Source organism: Ovis aries, chromosome 8 (assembly GCF_016772045.2).
Source record: "Ovis aries strain OAR_USU_Benz2616 breed Rambouillet chromosome 8, ARS-UI_Ramb_v3.0, whole genome shotgun sequence".
Taxonomy (NCBI): domain Eukaryota; kingdom Metazoa; phylum Chordata; class Mammalia; order Artiodactyla; family Bovidae; genus Ovis; species Ovis aries.
Genome location: NC_056061.1, coordinates 81967695 through 81985215, shown reverse-complemented (window position 1 = coordinate 81985215; position 17521 = coordinate 81967695). Strand labels below are relative to the sequence as shown.

Genomic DNA, 17521 nt, shown 5'->3' with positions numbered 1-17521 from the left:
GACCAACAGAAACAGGCTTGCCTGGAGTAACTGCTTGTGGCTTTTCCGGGTATCGAAGAAAAGTATTTTTAAAGCCGAGTTGCAGTTTGACAATTACGGGCAGAAATGAGGTGAGCATTCTTGGTCAGATAAAAATAAAACATGGCCCAAGATCCTCGCCTCTGGGTTAGGTCCAGTTTACCTTTGCATTAGAAGTAGACCCGAGTGCCGCTCAGAGGCCCTGTGGTTGAATTCCATGGCAGGGACCCAAGACAGGCTAAAAATATGCCCGAGTGCCCCAGAGGGCCTGCTGTTGAGACTTGCCTGTAGGTGAAGGACACATTTTCCAAAACATGGCACTGGACATACAGTCTCTTTCTTTTGTTGAAAACAGTTTTAAAATACATAAACAGATGCACAGAATAAGAAAAGACATGTTTTAAGATTTACTTTTAAATGCATTATTTAACATTACTACAGTCTTCTAGCAAAGCATTTTTCTAAAGTATACATGGACTTACAAGACAGAACCTGACCCAAAAACCCAGAAAGCACCCCCAGGACTAGCCCTGCAGGTTCTACTTCCCATGAGGGTTGTATTTCTCATCCTACAGGTACAAGTTAGCCTCTGACTATGACCTGGCTGCCCCTGTAGTCTGACCAGTCACAGAGTCATGTGCTGAAGATGAACACGTGGGCAACCTTGCTTCGCAGGTTCAGAGTGACAGCTTGGCTAATGGGGCCTTTCCCAAAGGGTGGCTCTGAACCTGAGAGGCCAGCAAGCCAGGACCCAACCCTGCAAAGAGCAGAGCTGCTCTGCAACGGCTCTGCGGGTGGCCCCTGCTTGCCAGGGTGTGAACCAACCTTGCCTGCTGTTTCTCCTTTGTGTCTGCGGACTTTCTCCCCATCTCTGCCTCCTGGGGCTGGTTATGAGGTTCCCATGGTGACAAGCATGCGCAAAATGAGCCTCTGAGAACCTCACGGGGGCAGGCAATTTACTTGATGGTGCCCACTCTAGGTCTGGATTCTTGACTCAGACAGGATCCACCCAGTTCAGCTGCCTACGAACAACATGAACGGAGGCGGGTGGGGTCATGCCTTGGGCCTCTATGATGCCAGTGAAGGACTCTGTCGGGAATGTCTGAAGCCTCCTCTGGTATGAGCACTTGAGGACTCATCCTACCAAGTCATGGGCAAGACTCCTACACACACCTGTTAGGGTGTTATCTGTGAGTCTTTCTCTCCAAGGAAATGCTGAAGACTTTCAGCCAGCCACTCAAGGAGACTGGACCGGCCCAGCCTGGATGCACCTCTGGGGTCCCCTTGCTCATTCCGACACCTTGAGGCTCTTCTTCCTCCAGGCTCGCTAAAGCACTCGCCCCAGACCCAGACTTTGTCCACAGATGTCCCTTGTTTTGTTATCTGTGGGCTCTTGCAGGGCTTGCTGCTGCTTCTCAACATTGCTTCCACCCTTTCTGTTCTCTGACCTGAGGCCCCAGGATAGGGGAGGAGACACTTTCTGCTTAGAGCAGGATTGACAATGGACTTATGAGCCGGAGACCAAACATCACGCACCACAAAGCTGACACTGCTCTTCACGACATCACTGTGTAAACAGCTGGACAGAAGGGAGAAGCGGTCACTGTGGCAGTGAGGGGCATTATGGATGACAGGGTTGAGTTCCTGTGAGTCTGCCCTGTGGGCACAGCAGGCAGCCTGGGCAGCTCTGGGCCAGCCCTGTGAGAGGTGAGGGACATCTCCCTCCCACATCTCCGCCCCAGATGGATGGCTCTGATTCAGCACCTTCATCGCCACATCCGTCTCACAAGGTTTCACTTCCTCTCCACGTTTGCCTCTCTTGCCCCCTCCCTTTTGTATTTCTCTTCCTACTACTTTCTAGCACTTCTTTTTCCCCCTCTCCCCACCCCTCTTTGTTTTACTTCTCTGTGTTTGACTTCAGACACCAGCCAACCACTCACAGCTGGACACACACAGTGCCCAGTTCCCTGAGGCTGACGTTGCTGACTCTGGGACCTCGTGTTTAAGTTTCTGCAGATCCCGTTCTGGATCGAGAGCCAGAGGATTCTGGTGCTTAAAGCGAGTTATGCACTCCTTGAAAGAAAAGCTACGACAAACCTAGAAAGAGTATTAAAAGGCAGAGACATCGCTTTGCTGACAAAGGTCTGTATAGTCGAAGCTATGGCTTTTCCAGTAGTCAAGTACAGATATATGAGTTGGATCATAAAGAAGGCTGAGCACTGAAGAATTGATGCTTTTGAACTATGGTGTTGGAGAAGACTCCTGAGAGTCCCTTGGTCTGCAAGGAGATCAAACCAGTCAATCCAAAAGGAAATCAACCCTGAATATTCACTGGAAGAACTGATGCTAAAGCTGAAGCTCCAATAATCTGGCTATCTTATGTGAAGAGCCAACTCACTGGAAAAGCCCTTGTTGCTGGGAAAGAATGAAGGTGGGAGAAGAAGGGGGTGACAGAGGATGAGATGGTTGGTTGGCATCACTGCCTCAATGGGCATGAGTTTGCGCTAACTCCAGAAGACGGTGAAGGACACGGAAACTTGGAGTCCATGGGGTCGCAAAGAGTCGGACACAACTTAGCAACTAAACAGCAGCAGCAACAACAGCAACAAAGTTCTTTATAGACTCAGGTCACTGTGTCATGATTCCCTGAAAATACGCGAACTCGATTTTTCTTTCAAAGCATTAATTCTCTAACATAGGGAGATAATCACATACTCAGGAGACAGAGGATCAAACACTCTTTTTTGCCCCAACTCCATGAGTTTAATGAAGCACCGAGTCCCATGGCTTTTTCCAGTATTCCTGGAATCCATCCATGACTGCGACCCTCGTGACAGGGTAGCAGCAGCCCTCATACCTGTCCTTGGCCTTATCACCAACCAGTACACTCTCTGCAATGGAGACAGAAGGCACTTTCTGGAACATGTGGCTGATACACCCACTCCACCTTGGGATAAGATTGAAACTCCTCAGCACGACCGGGAAGGCCAGTGCTCACGTCCTGCCCCTCCGCCTGCAGTCTCCACCTTCTCTAGTCCCTCTAGTCTTTTGCCGCCTGCTGCTCTGGATCTCCGCACAGCTCGTCCTCTTCTGATGTGTCCATCAGACGGGAGGAGCCTCTGAGGCTCCCACAGGTGTGCAGGCATGACCGTGTACCACAGGTGTTTGTGAATCTGCCCGGGTTCCCCAGTAGGGAAGCTCTGCAGGCAGGACTGGGCTGATCACTGTCACCATCGTCTCCCCAAAGCCTGCCTAGACAAAGCCTGGCACGCCAGCAACAGTCAAAAGATGCTCCTTCAGCAGGAGAGTGAAGGAAGTGCTGGCATGGCCCTGTGTACAGCTCTGAAGGACCATTAGCCTAGAAGTTCCCTGCCTCCCCGAGCACAGCATTATAGTAATTCCAGGCACACATGCTGGTGATTTCCTGTCCTCCAGCAAATATTCAGCATGATTAAAGATGGAAAAATGCATTTTTGGTTCATCAGACTGAAAAACAAACCCATAAATCAGTTAGTAATAGCCAACAGTTTTTTAGGCACAAACAGCTTGGTTAGAAAACTGGTTACTTCTATCACAGGATGAACGGCACAAGGGCAAGCCCTGCTACTGTGATGTTGTTGCGAACTGAATGTGTAAGAGCCAAGAGTCAACCCTGTAACACTTATTTTTGCTAACTTCCAGTGAAAAGGCATACGATCCAAACCATGACAAAACCCTTGTGGGACTTAGAAACAATCTTGGCTTCAAGTTTTAAGACAATATTATATTATCTTTTGTGGGAAAATTTAAATTTCTTTAACTATACCAAGGGTTCTTATCTTCCCAGTATTTCTCAGTAGCATAAAAGGCTTGAGGCAAGAACAATGGAAGGAATAAATTCTCAACAATTTTAAAGAAGGGGTCTATTGGCCTGAGAGTGCAGAGATGGGGAGGAAGGGTCCGGGAGGGGTCAGTGGCACAGCCCTTGTCCTGCCTGACCTCTCTGTGCTCCACTTTGTAACAAAAGGGTGACACAGATGTCCCCCCAAAACAACCAAGACTCTAGAGCAGGCGGGACACCAGGGCTGGCAGGAACCCTGGGTGGGTGGCCCAGGCCTGCCTGCCCAGTGCAGGAAGCTCTGTGTGTGTGTGTGTGTGTGTGTGTGTGTGTGTGTGTCTGCGTGTGTGTGTGCTGCACACCTGGGTTTGGGTTGAGAGTGAAAGAGGAAGAAAGAGAGGAAGGAAGAACAAGCCCAGTATAGTTATTCTTTTTTTTAAAAAAAGCAGCTTTTAAAAATGGTGGGACTTCCAGAATGGCTTCCACTGGACTTCCCTGGTGGTCCAGTGGCTAGAACTCCATGCTCCCAACACAGGGATCCCGGGTTCGACCCCTGGTCAGGGAGCTAGATCCCACGTGTGGCAACTAAAGATTCCACATGCCGCATCTAAGACCCAGTGCAGCCAAATGAATAAATAAATATTTGGGGGAAAACGGCACTCTTGAAATAAATGTTGCTGCCTACTACTTGAGAAAAATCAACAGCAATCCTCTGGGGTGGGGAGATACTACCTGCCACCTGAAGGAGTCTGTTTTCTAACAACTGCAGAATCGACACAAGATTTAACCTAGGTTCTTAACTTAGTTTGTGCACCATGAACCCTGTCAGCATCTCATGAAGCCACAGGCCTGTCTAAGAATGTTGATGGAATACATACGGTAACAAAAGAAACCAGTAAGAAACACCATTTTCAAAATAGTTTAAAAGTTGTGACACAGTAGAATACATGCTTGTTTATTCCGATATCAAATTACAAGAGCTACAGTTTATCAACGACTGTGGTTTCAAAGTAGGAGCAAATGTGAATGATCTATCGTCCGTGTCCGCAGTGTCATACGAAAATGTCTGTGGCTTCTAGGGGTCACTAAAACGACTGACGTGGTTGGTTATGCCTGTGTTCACCACAGGAGGAAATGGTAGATCTCCTTTAGATTTCAGTAAGATGGAAGACGTCAGTGTTTCTCCATCCAAGCTCGTGGACTCCCAGAGTCTCATCCATAGTGCCCAGAGCTGGGATCTCTGCTCTAAGTACCTGGAGAACCAAGAGTATCAGCCACTGCTCAGGTCCGTCCTTGGAAGGAGTTGGGTCCAGCAAGTGGCTGCACTTCTGCATAAGGCCTCTGCATAAGGCCACAGTCCCACTGTCTGTCCTCAGGGCATCTCACTCGGGGCCCCGCTTGGGGCCTTTTGGGGAACTTGTTCTGTCCAGGCCCCGGGGTAGATCAGTGCACTCTCCTCAGGTTTGGGGCTCACTGCTTCCACTCAAGTTGCTGTGTTCCCATCAGCTTTGCTTTATCTGATGATCTATTAAACTCTCCCCCGGGATCGTAAAGGACTCACAGGAACCCTGGGGAGGAGAAGGCCCGACTGGAGGCACAGAGAGCCTCTGTCATATAAAAACTAGGATACTCAGGCGGTAAAATTGTGGGAAGAGAGTATAATCTTCATATGCATCTGAGAGGTTTTTAAAAATCTGAAGTACTTCTGCACATATCTTGTCCTGATAACCCAATAATCCCAGGAAACAACTGGCATGCGGAGCTTACTTATGATTTTGCTCAGGCCCAACGAGGTTGTGCCAGACACCTGCCTTCCCTCCGCTGGTGACCATGTGTGATTCAGCTGGCCTATCTCACCCTGCAAGCGGCCCCAGCCCTGTATCCACAGAGCCTCACTCATGGCGGACACAAACTGCTGGATGACCAGCGTTGCTCCCAGGCTGGGGCAGAAATGATCACCTTTTCTCACCTGTTTAGGTCTTACTTGTCCACCTGCTGTGGACTTTCAGGCCCAGCTGGGTTTCTCTCTGCTCTACGTCTGTGGTTTATGAACTTTCACACAAGGGTCAGGAGGCTGTCTTCCGGTCCCAGCTGCTAGAGTCTTGCTGTGTGACCGTGGACAGTTCCTGCCCTCTCTGAATTTGAGTTCTGTCGCAAATGGGGGTGATACTTTCTCACTTGACGGAGGCCTAGGCTGCTTGTGAGCAGTGAAGAAGATAACGTAGTACATAGAACTTCCTCCAAAAGTCAAAAACCCAACATAAACACATGATGGCATCATAAAATGCAAGTTATTTTAGTATAATTGTTTCTATGTGTCCATTTCACTTCTTTAATCAAAAAAGATAATTACATTTTCATAGGTACTAGATGGATACCACTCTAATGCCACAGAGAGAAGAGAAACTAAAGAGCCTCTTGATGAGGGTGAAAGAGGAGAGTAAAAAAAAAGCTAGATTAAAACTCAACATTCAAAAAACCAAGATCATAGCACCCAGCCCCGTCACTTTGCCATCACTTCACGGCAAATAGAAGGGGAAAAGTGGAAGCAGTGATAGATTTTATTTTCTTGGGCTCCAAGATCACTGCAGATGGTAACTGCAGCCACGAAATTAAAAGACACTTGCTCCTTGGAAGAAAAGCTATTACAAATCTTGACAGCATATGAAAAAGCAGAGACACCACTTTGCTGACAAAGGTTCATATAGTCAAAGCTATGCTTTTTCCAGAAGTCATGTATGGATGTGAGAGTTGTACCATAAAGAAGGCTGAGTGCTGAAGAATTGATGCTTTTGAATTGTGGTGCTGGAGAAGACTCTTGAGAGTCCCTTGGACTGCAAGGAGATGAATCCAGTTAATCCTAAAGAAAATCAGCCCTAAATATTCATTGGAAGGGCTGATGCTGAAGCTGAAGCCCCAATACTTTGGCCACCTGATGCAAAGAGTCGACTCATTGGAAAAGACCCTGGTGCTGGGAAAGATTGAAGGCAAAAGGAGAAGGTGGCGGCAGAGGATGAGATGGTTAGACAGCATCACCGAATAAATGGACATGAACTTGAGTAAATTCTGGGAGATGGTGGAGGACAGAGGGGCCTGGCATGCTGTAGTCCATGGGGTTGCAAAGAGTTGGACATGACTTACCAACTGAACAACAAGGTACTAGGTTCTAAGGAAATGATTCTTCTTCCTTTATTCCAAATTTCAATTAGTCCTTTATTTAAAGTATTTTCAACCTTTAAAAAAATAAAACTTAATCTGTTCCAACAAACCAAATTATTTGTATAGCTTTTTAAAAACAATGTCCAAACATGTATTAAGCTTTCAAAACTAAGGCACACAGGTTATTTTTCACTATTCATTCTCCAGGCTTTTAACAGTTCAGTCCTGCCCAACTCCCACAAACAGTGGGTGGAATTTGGTGAAACATTTATTGTTTAACACCCAACAGAGAGCAGCTGGATCAGCTGCTTCCACAAATATCTTGAAAGAAGAAACTTCAGGGCTGGTAAAGTATGCTTCATCCTTAACCTCCCTAACTCCCAAATCTGTTGCTAGAGGCCAGTTTCAAGTCTAGTCAACTCAAGTAAACAACTGATTGTTGGGCATCTACTGGAAGGCACCGTCTGCTTTAAAGAGATGAATTAAGACACACAACTGCTGCTTAGGAGGTAATTGATCTTTGGCCTTCAAGTCTCCCTGCATGTGACAGACTGGGTAATTTCAGCAAATACGCACTGCTCCCTGTCCTGAGGGGCTGTATCCTTCCCTGCCCCATTGATGGTCATGGTCACGTGCCTTGTTAGGCTAGAGGCTCGGCAGATGTACTGGAAGCAGAAGCTGTAAGAGATATTGCTTATTTGCTCCCCCATCATATAGTCCAGTGACTCCCCATGAGGAAAACATGCCTGGCAGCTGCAGGCCCTTCCACCAGGGTCCCGGAATCAAATCTGAGAAGATGAACCTGAGCGATGCCTGGAGCTAAACCCAGAACTGACCTACAGACACGTGAGGAAAAGAAATGCTGCTGGTTCAAAGCCACTGGGATTCTGGAGGGTGTTTGCTATACTGTATCACTGGCCAAGAGTCAGCGAAGACATCTCTGCAATCCTGCATCTCCGCTTTACACTGATGTGTGAGATCAGACTGTCTCAGGGCCCTGCCCAAACCTGGCACATAGGAGCTCAGTCTAGACCCTCTTTCTCCACAGATATCCAAGAGCTTCAGGGTGGCTGCCCCTGAATTCTTCCAGCCTTTCCTCCCATTTCACCCTCCTAAAGTCAGATTAGATATCCTGAGTGCTACAACCTGGTCAATTTTTTTTCTTTCCTTCTTTTTTTGGGGGGGTGCACACTGTGTGGGATCTCAGTTTCTTGAGCTGGGATTGAACCTGGGCCACAAGAGTGAAAGCCTGGGATCCTAACTATGAGGCCACCAGGGAATTCCTTCAAATATTTCTTTATGGTGTTAGTTCACTTGTTGTGAGTCGGCAGAAAACTCATCAAGGGCAGGAAGCCCACTTTACACTTCTTTGCATTCTACTTACACATGGCAGCCAATGAAGAAATCCTTTTGGATTAGTTGCAAATGCTTGCTTTACAAAGCCTTCTGCAGACATGGCCTGATTCTCCCTCTTGACTCTCAACATCCACCCCTGGGCCCTGCTCCGGCCACTGAGCTTGGTGGACTTCTACCCATGTTGTCAGACCATGTTAGTGTCCACCTCAGACACCCGGAGGACTATGGCCCTAAGGTGAGTTAGAGAAGAAATACTAACACTGATAAATTTTCATCTGTAAAATTATACTTACAATGCATGGCTTCCAATAGGCCTCAAAAGATGGTAGATATTTTACTAATACTGGTTTTTCAAGGTTGCAAGTCAGCCACACCTCCCATGGGAGGCCTCACTGTTGACCGCTGATCTTGCAAGAGACGAGCAATTCCCAGAGCACCCAGGTGGCCTAACCTCAGTGGTGGAACCCAGGGTGAGTCAGCGAGAGTCTGTTCCCATGGCTCTCAACCTTGCCCATGCGTACGATCCCCTCCTCCTTCTACTCCCCAGGCCTGGGTACTCCATCTTGAGGAATTTACATCTACTTACATATTCTTACATCCTTAACAAACATGTTACGAAGGAACTTCTTCTGAAAGCTAAGAGACTTTGTAGAATTTTATTTTATTTTGGTTATTGCCTCAAACGTACCTCCATGCTTTCTCAATTTTAATTTTTTTGGAAGGAACTCTTGGTGGCACAATACAGCGGGTCCTATTGCAGGAAAGGCATGTCGAGAACGAGGTGGCCAGAGAAAGGACCAGCTTGTCTAGATGCAACAAAAGAGCGTCCCCAGCTACAGCAGGAAGACTCCGTGGAGGATGAGCGGAGCCAAGAGAAGAACAGGGGGGGAAGGCCGGGAAGAGGTCACGGAGGGGCCAACAGAAGAGCTACTGGCTCCTACAGGATGGGAACGAACAGGGAAATACAGGAAATGTGAACTGGTCGGAAGAGACAGGAAAAACCCAACGTACTGACAACCAGGAACAGTCTTAATCTGACATAAGAGGAGATGAAAAGTCTTCCAGGAAAGAATGTCATCTTATGGTCAAGTGAGTTAGGAAGGTTACTTGGAATTCTGCCATCTGTCACTTGAGCTGTAACAATGAATCATTGATAATAAGTGACTTAATTAAAGCTCCTCACTTTCTGAGAAGGACTTGAGTGGCTCAAAAGAAAACCGGGAATAAGTTAATACCAAAAATACACACCCCAAAGTTTCATTTACATTGTTTAGAGCTGGCTACATCTGGCTCTGCGTTTCCGTCTAACCAATGAATAAGACCTTTTATGAACAAACGGCAGTCTTCCCCACGGCCATGAAATGGACCCCGGTTTCTCTACACTCTCACACAGCGTGAGTTACATGACAATGACGGTAATATGCCTTGAAGTTATCCGTCATTTTGCAAGTTTCTTTAAACCCTTGGTACACTGCAATAGATTATCCGTGAAAAGAAAAACCTCCTAGTTTGTTTTCAGCCAAAAGATCTCACATCTATATTTATTCATTTCAAGTTAAGAGTTGGAGACACAATTAGTGGCAAACGAAGCTCTCCAGAGAGGTCAGTGGATGGGAGAGGGTGAAAATATGATTAACAACTTGAATCCAAAAGTACTAATTAAGGTGGATGAACTTACAGCCTGTTACACAGAGTGAAGTAAGTCAGAAAGAGAAAAATAAATATCATTAATGCATATATATGGAATCTAGAAAAACGGTACTGATGAATCGATTTGCAGGGCAGGAATAGAGATGCAGACGTAGAGAACGGACTTGTGGGCACAGTGGGGGAAGAAGAGGGTAGGCCGAATTGAGAAAGTAGCATTAACATATAAGCACTATCATGTGTAAAATAGACAGCCAGTGGGAAGCTGCTATATAACATAGGGAGCCCAGCCTCACACTCTGTGAATGACATAGAGGGGTGGGATGGAGGAGGGAAGGGGGCTCAAAAGGGAGGGGATACAATAATGACTGATTCGCACTGTTGTACAGCAGAAATCAACACAAAATTGTAAAACAATTATCACCCAATTTTTTAAAGAAAGCACTAATTAGGTTGCTTGACACACTTTTCAGTTACAGGACCTGTTGCTTATACCAAAAAGGATAAAACTCCAGACCCTAGGAAAAAAGAAACTGAAATAAAGGTTAACACAAAGGGACAGGAAACCCTCAGGAACAGAACAAAACCCATGTGCCACTACAGAAAGCTTAGGGGCAGCCCCAAAGTGAACGTAGAGATTATACAGTTTCCAATAATCAGGCAGGAGGAGGAGATGAGATGGTTGGATGGCATCATCGACTCAATGGACATGAGTCTGAGCAAACTCCGGGAGACGGTGAAGGACAGGGAAGCCTGGTGTGCTGCAGTTCATGGGATTGCAAAGAGTCAGACATGACTGATGGACTAAACATCAGCTTTTTCTGAAACGGTATTGGTAATCAAACTGGACATGTTCTACTTGTCTCCTCCCTCAAACTGCATTTAATTTATACCTACGTTTGTGGAGAGAATGTCTCATTTGAATCTGTTATTTCCACTTCATTGCTACCAGAAGTCTATCTTTTGGCTGTTTATTTGCCAAAGAATTAGATCTGGTACTGTTTTTATTTTTCTGTTCTCTAGGTCATTAATGGTTTCCTTCCTGTTTTTCTAAAGTTTGTTTTGCTATTCTTTTTTTCTGTCTTCTTGAGATGGCCGCTTTGTTCCTTCACTGGCTTCTAAATCCAGTTTTGTCTTGTACTAGACTTTCCTAAACTTTCCATTTCATTGGCCATCCGACATCCAAGTAAACTTCCTGTTTGTAGAGAATCCCAGAATAGATGGGAGGTGAGCCCCACCCCTGGGAGGGTGGAGCAGCTACCTCTTCCTCTCACTGGTCACCCAAGTGTGGAAACGAATCAGGTCCAGGCGCTCCCTCCCACCCCGATCTCTGCCTCCAGAGCCCACGCTTGCTGCAGACAAGTCCCCGGCTCCAAGTCAATGGCAGCAGCAGAGTCAGAATCAGTGGTGGCTCCGCAGACGTCCTGCTTGTAGAGCCTGCGCCTCCTGGGACCATCCTATCGCAGGTGTGACTCGCGGCGCTCAGCCACCCAGCCTCCCCTGGCTCCTCCGGGCTGCCGCGCCTGGTTCTGCAGCCTCCAACTTCATTTCAACAAGCTACCTGATAGCTTTCCAAACCATTCCTTCTCATGGAGTTCTATTTTGCATTATTTTTATTGTCGCTTTCCAACTATTCCACCCTTGCCATTTTGGAATCTCTGTCACCCACGAGCTAATGAAAAGGTTCTTAAAAAAAAACAATGCAATTCGGGACTTCCCTGGTGGTCCAGTGGTTCAGAACCTGCCTTGCAATGCAGGGAATGTGGGTTTGATTCCTGGTTGGGGAACTAAGATCCCACATGTCATGGGGGCAACCGAGCCTGTGTGCTTAAACTACAGAAACTGCATGCTACAACAAAAGAGCCCACTTGTCACAACCAAGACTCAGTGCAGTCAGATAAATAAAAATTACTCCTGAAAAAACCATTACAATTGGTTAGGTTTGTGTATTTTTATTTTTTGTGGTTGATTTCTATTGTGTCATTAGATGACACACTGTGAAGTACCTAGTAGCTTTCAGGAGGTTAGGGATTTTTGTGCAGCTACTCTGATTAATTTTGCAAATGCTCCACAATCAGTTAAAAAATATCAGCATACTTTGCCAAAACAGTTCAACATGTATTTCTTAACTGTATATTGATATCTTTTATTTTCTTACTTTTATTTTGCTTACCTGAGCCAACAAAGCCAGAGGTATTGTTTCTCACTAGCATGATGTTTATACCAAACTTTCCTTGCATTTTGTAACAATGTTTACCTTAGGTATGTTGATGCAATATTTTTTGATGTATATAACTGATGACTGAATTTTTAAATAACCTCTTCACACATGTAAAATTACTCTTTTTGATCCATGTAATGTGATAAACACAATACCTTCTGTGCTGAATTCTCTTTGGTCTGTTCTTAATAGTGATTCTTGCATAGTGATCTTGAATAGTGATTCTTAATAGTGATTTGAAGCATCTAGATACTAGTACAGTGCCTGACGCATAGAAGCTCATTACATGTCAGTAAAAAGCAAGGATACTGGAAACCAGGAGGGTCACCATAAATCCCTGGGTTCTTTTGGTCCCTAAGAAGATGAAAATGCTAGCTTGCTGCATTCTCTTCAAATGATCTGTTTTCCTACGGAAAACGAATACCCTCTCAGCATACCCAAACAGTTAAAAAGTTCCAGAGTGCTGCCCTACATCAGAAGGTAGCTAGGATTCTAGCTCTCAAATATACCAGATGTCTTAACATTGAGTACAGCTGTGAAGCAGTGACTGGGCTCAGCAGAGTGTGCCGAGCAGACAAGACATCTGCAGTTCCGACTCAGAGATCCGCATCACAGAGGAAGCATCTGGTCGGACAGGAGGGGACACTGCAGTCAGAAGGGAGAGCAGAGTAGAGAGCCCAGGGGAGAAAGAGCGAGCATTTAAAGACGGCCATGAAGGCGCTTCCCTGGTGGTCCACTGGTTAAGACTGCCTTCCAGTGTTGGGGGTGCGGGTTCCATATTTGGTCTGGAAAATGGGACTCCATCTGCCTCTTGGTCAAAAGGCCAAAAAAAAAAAAAAAAAGAAGAAGAAGAAGAAGAAACACTGTAACAAACTCAATAAGACTTTAAAAATGGTCCACACCAAAAAAAAAAAAAAAGCAAGAACAATTAAACTCTTCCAAAACAAAAATTGCTGGGCACGAGCCCCAGCAGAGGGTGTCTGGAGGCTCTCTGTGCTATCCACATCAGAAGGGACAGAAGGGGAAGGGAGAAAAAGGGGCCAGGGCATCTGCTGTGAAAGGGAAGAGACCTGCAGGGCTGACAACACGAGGGCTTCCTGCACCACCTCCTCTGCCCTCACGGCACCTCCAGATGTGGCGTCTCGGAGAAAGACGGGCTCCCCTCTGCCCAGAGGAGGTAGAAAGTTGGGGATCCAGGTTCTGCTGCTTTCATGCTGAGCTGGTCAAAATCAGACAGGCTCTCGTAGAGCAGGCTTGCAATGATCCTTCCCGGTGTTTGGTAAACTTAATTTAGTTCACAGTGTGTGAATAAATTACTTTCAAGTCAGTCCTTTTTTTATTACAGGTTTAGGTTGTGTTAAGAAACAAATACCCAATTCCAGGGAAAGCTGCTGGCTACTCTGACACTGGCCCAGAGTCCACCAAAGGGCAGACTTCCCTGAAAGGGTCCACCCTGGCCGACACCGGGGTGGTGGGGGCTCACTTGGGGCTGGAACATACAGAGTGAGTCTGAGAAGACCTCCCTGGGCAGTTTTTGCTTTCCAACTCCATCTGTTATTCTCCTTTAAATGACCTGAGGGCTCCTACGGGTCTGAGCAAACAGAGATGACCCCTTCGCCCCAGCTGTCAGTTGTATAAAAATGTTTTATAACATCAAAAATTGCCTGGATAAACAAACGAACCCAAACATTCTGTTTCAAATGTGCAGAAGCAATTTGATGGCAATACAAGGAGACAACGGGAGAGAAACAGAGATAAAAAGAGACAAAGTCAGAGAGAGAGAGACAATGTATTCATTCCTGCAGCTGCAGCTCATGGAAAGCCTCCCAGATTACAGGAAAACAAGTGGGCTCCCATCGCTCTGTGATAACAATCTCATTCTACAGTTACCTGGGAGCATTGTGGCAGGCCTGCTCCCATTACGCACGGTAACAACACTTCACTGGCAGGCTCTTTGTGAGTCCTCGGAGGGCACCAGGTCGGTGCGTGCTGGGCACTGTCTCGCTTCATCCTTAGAAGAAACCTACAAGGCAGTACTGGGATCATCCCATCTTACAGATGTGGAAACAGTTGAGGGTAACCTGCCCAGGTTCCCATATTATCCAAGGGCACGACCAGGACCTAGTCCTGGGCATCTGTCCTTAGAGCCGTGTCCCAACCCCCTGGCTCTGCTAACCTGTTCTATGTTGGCAACAGAGTGTGCTCCCCAAAAAGCTTTTCCCTCAGCCCTCGACTCAAACTACAGAGCCCCTACGACTTTGCTCTCATTCCAAACTTACTTAACAAAGAAAAATATACTTCGAAAGCTGCATTTTCCTCTCTCCTCTACCAGTGCAAAGTGACATTGATTTGCACGCCTAGGAAGGACCAACCTGAGCCCATTCATTACCATGGAAGGGAAGCCACATGTTTGAATGCTGGCTTTCAGCACATCATTGTACTGGCTGCAAAAAGTAGAATTCAATAAAAACTTGCCATCTAAAAATAAAGTAGTGGCAAACTCTGCAATTATACTTCTCCATTGGAGACAACTGCTTTCCAGTTTATTTCCCCAAATGGACAAGGTCCAATTTGTTGGTTAGCTAATGGGTCACACCCAAGGCCCAAATGTAGTGTAATGAACTCGAAAGCCAAAACGATGTAGGTCTGAGTCGCTGTGTGGTTGTTCCCCGAGTGCAGCAAGTACATTTACTTTCCATCAGCTGTGTGCTATTCCCCTCACCTGTCCCCCACAGAGCGGGCCCTGATTACAGTTTGCCCACTTTCAGCCCAAGGACCGTCAAACGGAGCTTAGAGGCAGATACTGGCAATGTGCTCCTTGCCTAGTTCTCTCCTCTGAGCCCACCCCAAACCTTCCCCCTTCCTCTCCTTTCCCTTTGCGGCTCTGCATCCTCTCGTTGGACAGCATCAGGCTTGCTTGTGGAATTCTGGGTTACCATGCTGACTTGGAGTTACCAGAAAGGTTGCTCAGAACCTATCAGAAGGGCTCTTGGACACTACGGACTGATGGCTCTTACTGTCTCACTGGGCGTTTCTAGTAGCTCAGTTGGTAAAGAATCTGCCTGCAATGCTGGAGACTGGGTTCGATTCCTGGATTGGGAAGATCCCCTGGAGAAGGAAATGGTAACCCACTCCAGTATTCTTCCCTGAAGAATCCCATGGGCAGAGGAGTTTGTCAGGCTACTGTCCATGGGGTCGCAAGAGTTGGACATGATTTAGCAACTAAACCACCATAGAAGTATACAATTAACTAGATGAATAATTCTGGTAAGAGGATTTTATACCTAATACATCAGGGTTCTTAAACCTACGGTGGAGGGAACAAACGAGAGAATTTGATGAATTTTCAGAAAGTGTTTTATGATATAATTGAAGAGAATTTTAAAACACTATGAGACAGAAAGGAACATTTTATCATGATTAGCCATCTACCCTACAGATGGAATATAAATGAACAAATAGAAACAGCCAGTTATCTAGCAATGGGTAAACACATTTATAAATGATTTTAAAAAAAAATAAAGAGATGTCCTGTAAACTCTTCAGGTCTGTAGGTAACCACTCCCTCCCTGTAAATGCCAAATGGAACAAGTCATTAGACCTCCAGGAGAAGATATGCAAAATAACAGAAGATTTTTAGGTGAAAGAGTGTAAGTTACATATTATCCTATCATATAATATTCCATCATATAATCCCAAAATTACAACCCAAGAAAGGATCCTGTGAATCCCTATGGATTGTTTCCCTGAAGATATTTAAGCCACCGGGCTGCTTTGGCTTGAGTGTCCTCAAGATGGGCATGGGATGGTCACTGGGGTTGGAGTCACCCGGAAGGGTATCAGAAATCACACAAAGGCTGTCTCATGACCTTGTAAACCCTGGTATGTGTCCTCACATACAGGAGCAGGGACGGGTTTGGTCATCACACCTGCAGAGGGCTACAGTAGACCCAGACATTGGTCCGAGAAAGCCAATCAGAAGTGTCAAGGGAGCAGAAGCAGTAACAGAATAACAGCTAACAACCACAGAGAATTTACCAAAAGCCAGGCACTAGGCTGAGTGCTTTGCACACTTTAACTCATTTGCTCTTTCAATCGTCCGGAGAGGTAGGCACTGCAACTGACTTCATTATAAAGATGAGAAAATCAAGGCATACAGAGTTGAGGTAGCATGCCTAAATCATGAAGCTAGTATTTGTACCCAGGTCACTGGGTGCCAGATTTCAGGCTCTTAACTGCTTCTCACTACACAAGAAAGACCACAAAATTCCATGATGTTTTGCTGGGGAGGCAAAGGCTAACAGTAATTTTTCCAAGTGAATAAAACTAAGAAAAGGTCTGAGAGGGAAGACATGAACTTCCTACCAAACTGTAGATTAAAAGTTATAGTAAATTTCAGGCCACTAAACAAAAAAGCTTTGCACAGCAGGAAACACATTATATAATTTTTTTTTTTCTGAAGAAGAATCGAGACCACGAATTCTAATAGGCTCGGAAAATGTTAGCAGTCGACTGTGTGTTACTAAGTGGAACAGGTGTGTTCTGAGGTGTTCTGCCTTTTCAGGTGTGAGGTTAACAGGACTTCCATGCCTGTTTTTCCAGGAAAGCCCCTGGTTATTTCTGTTAAAGGCGGACAGGTCTTCCCTGTGGGTCTTCCCCCACATGGCAAAGCTGTGGTCCCTTTCTCATTACCCTTTCTGTCACTTGGGGCTTCCACCGTCTCCTTGCCAACCTCATCTCTGAGACGCTCCATCCCCAGGCAGAGTAATGGTCTGCAAGTGTGGGTAACATCTCTCGGTGTCATGGGATGAGCTTGCCAAGTAGTCCCCAGGGGCTGGGACCCATATAGAGGCAGAAATGCTGTGCTGCGATGCTGGCAGCTGAGCAGCAGGGCTAAGCCTTGCAGCTGAGGCCCTCTGTGCTCCACCATGTTTCCTCTGCCCGTTTCCTAGCCTGTCCTGGAGGAAGCAAGCTGACAGCGAGGCCAAGTCTTGGTGGTCTCTGGGGCCTCTTAACAACATAACTGTGGGCCCAGCGGTCTCTGGGCCTTTGCCCCTTTCCCTCTCCTTGGGCTTCCATGACGTCCAGCTCCCCAAGCAGAATACCTTCTGAAGAGCTGGGAGAATCCGCTACACACGTGGCCAGCTCCTCCGGCAATGGAGGGTCTACGGGTGTCATGGTTTTATTTCAGTGTCTGCCGATCTGAAACCTCCAGGGAACACGAACCCCCACTCTGGCGTGTGTGGTCCCTGGAAAGAGAAGACCTGGGGCATTGTGCTGTCATAGGGATGTGTTGTAGGATG

The 17521-nt window shown here is 46.4% G+C and overlaps 1 protein-coding gene across 8 annotated transcripts in view; it reads right to left on the bottom strand.

Annotated features, from left to right (window-relative positions):
• ZDHHC14 (zinc finger DHHC-type palmitoyltransferase 14) overlaps positions 1–17521 on the bottom strand; it is a 289043-nt gene that overhangs the window by 57936 nt on the left and 213586 nt on the right. The gene's annotated exons all lie outside the window — the stretch shown is intronic.